Genomic DNA, 7,449 nt, shown 5'->3' with positions numbered 1-7,449 from the left:
AAACTCAACCCTCAGTGTGCTTTTGTGGCAAAGCAAGGACAGAATAACAGCCATCTTAACCCTGAAGCCTGTGATATTTGTGTCAAAGAAACAGCCTGCCTGTTGTGCAGAGGGAACTAGGGAGGGAGGTGGAGAAAAGAAGAAAGGGAAAGGGAAAAAATGAGAAAAGAAGGAAAAAATGGAAACAGAGCTTTTGTAAATAAGGAGGGGAAAGGGGGTTGAAAGGAGGGTAGGGGAATGGGAAAAATAAGTCAAGATATATCATGTACAGGTACAAATTCCCTATGATGAATATGATCATTATGTATACCTAAAATGTACCAGTAAACTTAATTAATTTTAAAGGAACATACACAAAAAAAGTCAAAACAAAAAAATAAAGAAGCCTGACTTATTCAGTAGCAACCCACAGGACTCTACAAGGCAACAGGTGACATGGTTAACTGGTTTTTCCCAGACTGTTTTTTAATCACTTTCCAGAAAGACCGACTCACAGTGGATCTTGCAGAAAGAGTCTGAGGCAAAGCACGAATAAAACCAGGTGGTGGATTTTTAGGGATCTTCCTGCTAAATGAGTTACCTACTTTTCTGTTCATCTTGAGAATGTGCTAACAGCAGCACACTGCTTGAAGTCAGTTATATCATAACTTATTTCAGATGGAGAAATTAATTCTTCTTTCTTGTATAAGCAAACTTTGTGGCATATAAAGTGACATCTCCAACAGCCTAGGGCATGAAGTTGGCTTAAAAACATACTAGAAATGTTTGGCACAGGCCTCACAGTGGGGGGGATTGTAAGAAATGATAGACAAAATACCAGAGATGAAATATGAAATATGAAATATTATATCCCCCAACCTATTAGATGTCTGATATATCGAGCTCATGTTCTCTAAAAATCCAAGAATAAATTCTAGGAACAATGGAGGTTAAGAGTAGGAAAATATTTATTGATAGGAAAGCTCCTGAGAGGCAGGAGGGGTCCCAAATGGGTAGCCAGGGACTTGACTCTGTAGGGGAATTTTATGAAGTAAACCCACATGGTTACAACGCGGGCCACAGCTGTGATCAAACAATAAAATTACAAGTATAGTCACTTAGGTAGTATTGGTTCAATTGGGAAACAAGTCATGTAACAAGCATGGATGGAAAGAACAAAGACTTCTCCTAGGAAACGGTGGGTTCAGAGGTCTCTGGTTACTTACCAGGATGGCTGATATCTATCTAGACTTCATTAGGCCTGGTGTTTGTCCTTGTACAGGTCTGGTCATCTTTGACTTTATCTTGAGGTCTGGCCTCTAACAGACATGTCTTTGGCTGCCGTTGTGACTCACCTTTGTCCTGACTCTCTCAAGAACCTAGCCCTATCTGACTGCCTATAATATTTTTACCCAATTCAGCTATCTATAATAGAATTAACTCATGACCTTTGTGATTTTGGAAATTAGTTTTTTCAACTTGTTGCACTGGTCCCATCTCTACATCTTTTCAACATTCTCTTTCATTTGCATATAGTATCTGGAATGTTTTAGGAATTTCTTCAGTTTCAGGTCTGTACACATCTCCTTGAGTTACAAGTCAAACACGAAACAACTTACTTATGTCCGATACCACAGATGGATTGGATTGTTCCTCATCTTGTTCATCATTATGGAATTTTTTTTCTGCATATGACAACATATTGTTTCTTCCAGCCATATCTTTTGCTACTTTTCCTGTTTGGTATAGAGAGCCCCTTCAATTTTTAACTCTGGAAAGTTTCATTCTATTTCATGAGCACTAAGAAAACCAGTAGAATCTGAAAGGTCAAAAAGTTTAGCCCACAATTGCTCAGTATCACTCTCTTTGCTGGCCAGCGGCATCTTAAGCTCCTTCCTACACAGGCATTCTCCCACCAGCTGAGCATGCATTTCATTCACTTCTCATGTCTCACTACCTTCTGGTTGAATTTCTCTCTTTCTTGGTTCAGGTGCGATTGTAGCTTTCGAGTTTCCCTTTCTTTCTCCAATCTTGTGTGTTAATTTTCTTTCTATCAGTTTTTAAATCTTTGTGATTCATTATTTTTGCTGACTTGTTAGCAAGTCTGTGTTTTAAGGGTTCATTCTATCCTGATATTCTTTACAAAAGCAGCCTTAAGATTATTGATCTCTTCCTCTTTCTTCAATTTGTATTCTTCTTCTACTTTCTTCATTTTATCAGTTATCTCTCTATTTTCTTTTCTTCATAGTTCAATATCTTTGGTTAGCATGATGTTTGTCCAAGCTAACAGTGTGATCTTTATTTTCAATGTCTTGTCTGTTTCTTGAAGCAGCTTCCTTGCTTTCTTGGGTTCGTTCAAAATAGTATTATTCCCGAAGTCTCCAGCCAGCTCCTCAGACCCAATCTTTATTTCTGCTTCACCCAGCTGAGTAGAAAGAGCTTCCTTTTCATTTTGCAGTGCCTATATTTTCTTTAGTTGTTCTCTGATTTTTTTTCTTCAAGTTGTTCTTTAAGTTCCTTTACTTGGGTTTTATAAAGTGTCAAGAAATACTGTTCAACTTCAAGCTGATCTTGTAGTTCCTGCATCTATCTTTCATTTTCTCTATATTGTTTTGTACAGAGCTAATTCAAATTCTAATAATTTCTTGGCTTCCAATAAAGTATTTTCTGATTCATTTGCTTTTCTAAACCATTTAAATTGTCTGCCTCAAATGCTTGAGTCTTCAATGCATTTTGTAACCAGTCACTTATTTGATTCTTGCTCCAACTGCAGAGCTGGGTTCTTGACCTTGTCCTCCACCCTTTCTTTATTTTCAGTCAAAAGACTGTTTCAGATCTACATCTAGCATGGAGCACTGCTTCTCCTCTGAATGACTCTATTTTCAGCCTTCTCTTTGAAGAGCACCATAATATTGATTATGCCCAAAGCAGGCTGTAAAGAGTTAGCCCCACAATTGGCTTCCTTTGACAAGTGAGTCTGTCCAAAGCCTAGGTGCCAAGGTCAGAGTAACTCGCACCCAAATTCCATTCCCACAACTAAAACCTTCTGACTCGAAGGACAGTGTTCTAATTACAACCATATATTTTGTTTGTTCTGTTCCTAATTCAAGAATGCTTTGTCTTGTCCTTTATGAGCCTTGTTTACATTAATTTCCATAAAAACTGCATGTAGCTTGCCTTTTCCCCAATTGATTGCCAATAAAATTCAGTGCCTGGGACTGGCCAGGGCCTTTTTGTCAGTTGGACAGGCATTGATTGTCCTGTCACCCTGCTTTCTCTCTCTTAGTTTTGTCTCTTAGTGTATTTTTTTCCTCAGGCCTGCATCATATACTTGGCAGGTGGGTAGTGGAACCTAACTGTAGGGGTCTCTCTCTCTCCTGTGGCCTTTTTTCCATCTCACACATTGCAAGAGTTCACCTCTTCCATAGACTGATAGGTGTCAGTTAAACAAGCATTGGTTACTTTTTGTTCACTTACTTTTCCTTGTAAACTTTGTTGTCATAATTTTAGTTTGTACTTGAAATCTAGCTCTAAATTATTCTTTTCATTTTCTGAAGGATTAAATACCTCTCAATTTTCCAGTGCAGCTTGCACCTGATAGTAATTCTTGCCTGTTTGTAATGTGGAATTCTCTAAAATTCTGTTTCTTTCCTGAAATTCTTTGTTCAAGGACTCTAGCTGACTAATTGATTTGCTCTTTTCTCTGTGACTCTCTTAATCCTGCAGCTGTGTCTGATTCTGTCCTGAGTAAGTCCTGGCTTCTTCTAGCTGCTTTTGTAATTGTGCCAGCTTCTCATTAGCAAGCTCTGAATTCTGACTTACTTTCTTTAGGTCTTCCAACTGGTCTTTTAAGGCAGTGACTTCATTTTCTACATTTCTCTCCTCTTCTCATTTCCTGTTCAACTTTTCTTTGGTACTTATTAATTCTATGTCATATCAACATTTTATTATTCTCAATTTGAGACACTGCAGCTTCTAGATTTCTTTCTTGATTTTCCTCTTCATCCAGTTCTTTCATTATCTTGTTTAGTTTTATGTTTGAAGTTCTGCACTTTGAGTGCAGACCAGCAAGGTTGTTTTATGCAAGATCAATATACAGTTGGAAAAAAAAATCAATATACAAAAGTCAGTTATATTTTATATATTACCAATAAGCAATCCAGTAACATAATGAAGATAAAATATCCTTTTTAATAGCATCAAAAGGAGTAAGATACTTAGAAATAAATTTTTAAAAATAAATTTAGGACTTGAACATTAAAAACTCAAGTGCCCAGGGAGACTTGAGAGGGCGCGGGCTGGGGGCACTGCGTCCAGAGCTTCTGAAAGGGCTGCATCCTGGCTGAGGTAGGCAAGGGGCTGAGAGGAAATTTACTTTAAAAAACAAGGAGTGCTTGTGTCCACTGTGTTTTACAGAGTTGTACCCAACCATCAGCACAGTCTTAAGTTAGCGTTCTCATCACCTCATGGCAGTCACTGCCCATGTTCCCTCCCCAGGTAATTGCAAATCCACACTAGTCTCTGTATTTGTCAGTTTTGGACATGTCATAGGAATGAAATTATGTGATGTATGACCCTCGTGATTGGCTTCTTGCACTTTGCGTAATGTTTTCTGGGTTTGTTCCTATTGTCCTATTGTGTTGTTCTAGTATTTCTTTTGTGTTGCCAAATAATAACTCATTGTGTGAATATACAGGTTTTTATTCACTTATAATATTATTGACACCTTTTGGCTAATTTCCACCTTTTGGCTATCCTGAATAATACTGCGATGAACATTTGTATATAAGACTTTTGTGAGCATGATTCTCTTGGCTATATAAGGGTGTGGAATCTCTGGTGACATCTTTACATGTACTTATTGGTTATTTTTACATATTCAGGAGAAATGTCTATTGAGTTTTTTTGCCCATTTTAAAAATTGGCTTATTTATATTTCTCTTGAGTTGAAAAAGGGTTGACTATAATTTCCTTATCAGATATAGAATTCACAAACATATTCTTACTCTGGTTTTTCTTTATTTTCTTGGTAGTATTATTTGTGATACAACAGGTTTTAATTTCAGTGTATTCAATTTATATAAATATTTTTATTTTGCTGCTTGTTTTTTGGCATAATTTCTTAAGAAAATATTGTTTAAACCAAGACAAAGTTTTAGTCCTTTATTTTATTCTTAACATTTCATAATTTTAGCTCATACATTTAGCTTCATACTCTACTTTGAGTTAATTTTTGTGTGTGGTGTAAGAAATAGGTCTAATTTGCTTCTTTTACAAGTGGAAATGTCTCAGTAACATTTTTAAAAAAGAACTATTATTTCCCCAACTGACTTGTCTTGTCCTCCTTGTCAAAAATTGGTTGATCTTTATGGAAACAAAGTCTTTGTAGATAGGGAGGGGTGGAGGGGTTGAAGGGAGGCCAGGGGAATGGGGAGAAAATAAGAACCAAGATGGATTATGTAAAGGTGCAAATTTCCAATGATGAATGTCATTATATTGTATACCTTAAATGTACCAATATAATTAATAAAAAATTGGTTGATACATATGCATAGTTTTTGAACTTTCAATTCTATGGCACAGGTCTATATCCATCCTTGTGTCAGTAGCACACTGTCTTCATTACTGCAGTTTGTAATAAGTTTTGAAACTCAGAAATGTGAATTTTCTAAATTTATTTTTTTCAATAAGTTGTCTATTCTTAATCTGTTGTATTTCCACATAAATTTTAGTATTATTTTTGCCAATACTGACAGCTAATGTGCAATTTATGATTTTGATAGGGATTGCATCTGTACATCCATTTGGGAATTTGTTCCACCTTAACAATATTATCTGTTATGATCCATGAATATGAGCTGTGTTTTCACTTATTTAGCTCTTCCGTTTCTTTCAAAATTGCTTTGAAGATTTTAATGTTCACGTCTTACATTTATTTTTTTAAAATTTATTTTTAAGCATCTTATTCCTCTTGATGCTATTAAAAAGGAGTTTTTTTCTTAGTTATGTTGTTGGATTGCTTGGTAATATATAAAATACAACTGATTTTTGTATACTGATCTTGCATGCTGCAACCTTGCTGGCCTGATAACTCAAAATTATCAAAATTGATATTAGCTTGTTTCATTTTTGGTGGATTCCTTAAGTTTTCTATAGGCAAGACATTTCTTTTCCTTACCTAATTGTTTGAATTGCTTCCAGTGCAATGTTAAATAAAAGTGGAGAAACAGATACTCTTGCATTTCTCCTGATCTTTCAGAGAAAGGATTTAGTTTTTCAACATTAACTATGGTAATGGTGGGTTTTTAAAGAGATGCTTTTATTGGGTTGAAAAACTTCTCTTTTATGTTTTCTTTTTATTATTTTATTGAGCTTTTTTGTTGTGGTTAAATTATGAAAGACTATAGATTTTGTCAAATGTTCCACTGTGTCTGTTTAGAAGATCATATAACTTTTACTATTTATACTTTTGCTTAATTTTCTCATGCTAGGGCAACCTTGTATCCTTGAGGTTATTCCACTTGGTCATGGTGTATGGTCCTTTATATGTGTTGCTGGATTTCATTAACTAGTATTTTGTAAAGGACTTTTGAGTCTCCAGTCATGTGAGATAATGGTTTATTGTTGAATGTAATGTCTTTGCCCATTGTCTCATTTTTTGTAACAGGGTAAATATGATCTCACAAAGTGAGTTCAATAGTATCCCCTTGCTCTCTTCTCTCTTCCTTCCTTTCTTTTTTTTTTCTTTTGGAAGATTTTGTGAGAGATTGGCATTAAATTCTTTATTAAATTCAACAGAAACCACCATTTAAACCACTTGGGGCTCAGTCTTTCTCTGGGAGAAATTTTTAAATCACTGATTAAATTTCCTACTTGTTATTGCTCAGATTTTCCATGTGTTCTTGAATTTGTTTTGCTAGTTTCTGTCTTTCTAGGAATGTATCTATTTCATTATCAATAGTATCAGTAAATGGAGTTCATATTTCCTTATCATTCTTATTATTTTCATAAGGCCAGAAAGAGCTCTGTACCTTCTTTCATTACTGGTTTTGGTAATTATAGGTTTTTGGGTTTTTTAGGTCATGGAGCCAAATATTTGTCAATTTTGTTTATCTTTTTTAAAAAAAACTGATTTTAAAAAATAAAGTCCTATTTTTTTCCTTAAATTTTTTTATTGGTACATTTTAGGTATACAATACGTTTACATTCCTCATTGGGAACTTGTATCTTTACATGATGTATCTTGGTTCTTATTTTTTCCCCATTCCCAGCCCTCCCTTCACCCCCTCCACCCTTCCCTATTTACAAAGACTTTGTTTTCATTTTTTCCATTTCTCATAATTTTGCCTTTTCCTTCTTTCCTTTCCCCTACCCCTCCCACTTACCCTACCCCTTTGGACCTTTTCTTACTATTTCTCATTATCGATTATTCATTTTAATCACTGGTACATTTTAGGTATACAATATAAT

General features: G+C 35.2%; 1 pseudogene; it reads right to left on the bottom strand.

Moving 5' to 3' along the window:
* Nucleotides 1-416: 416 nt before the first annotated feature.
* LOC101725839 (rho-associated protein kinase 1-like) lies at nt 417-4,463 on the bottom strand (annotated as a pseudogene).
* Nucleotides 4,464-7,449: the final 2,986 nt, after the last annotated feature.

Source organism: Heterocephalus glaber, unplaced genomic scaffold, assembly GCF_053883595.1.
Source record: "Heterocephalus glaber isolate CG9 unplaced genomic scaffold, H.glaber_assembly_v1.0 deba00000347, whole genome shotgun sequence".
Classification (NCBI taxonomy): domain Eukaryota; kingdom Metazoa; phylum Chordata; class Mammalia; order Rodentia; family Bathyergidae; genus Heterocephalus; species Heterocephalus glaber.
The sequence above is the reverse complement of the archived record's forward strand: the minus strand, read 5'-3'. Positions and strand labels throughout refer to the sequence as shown.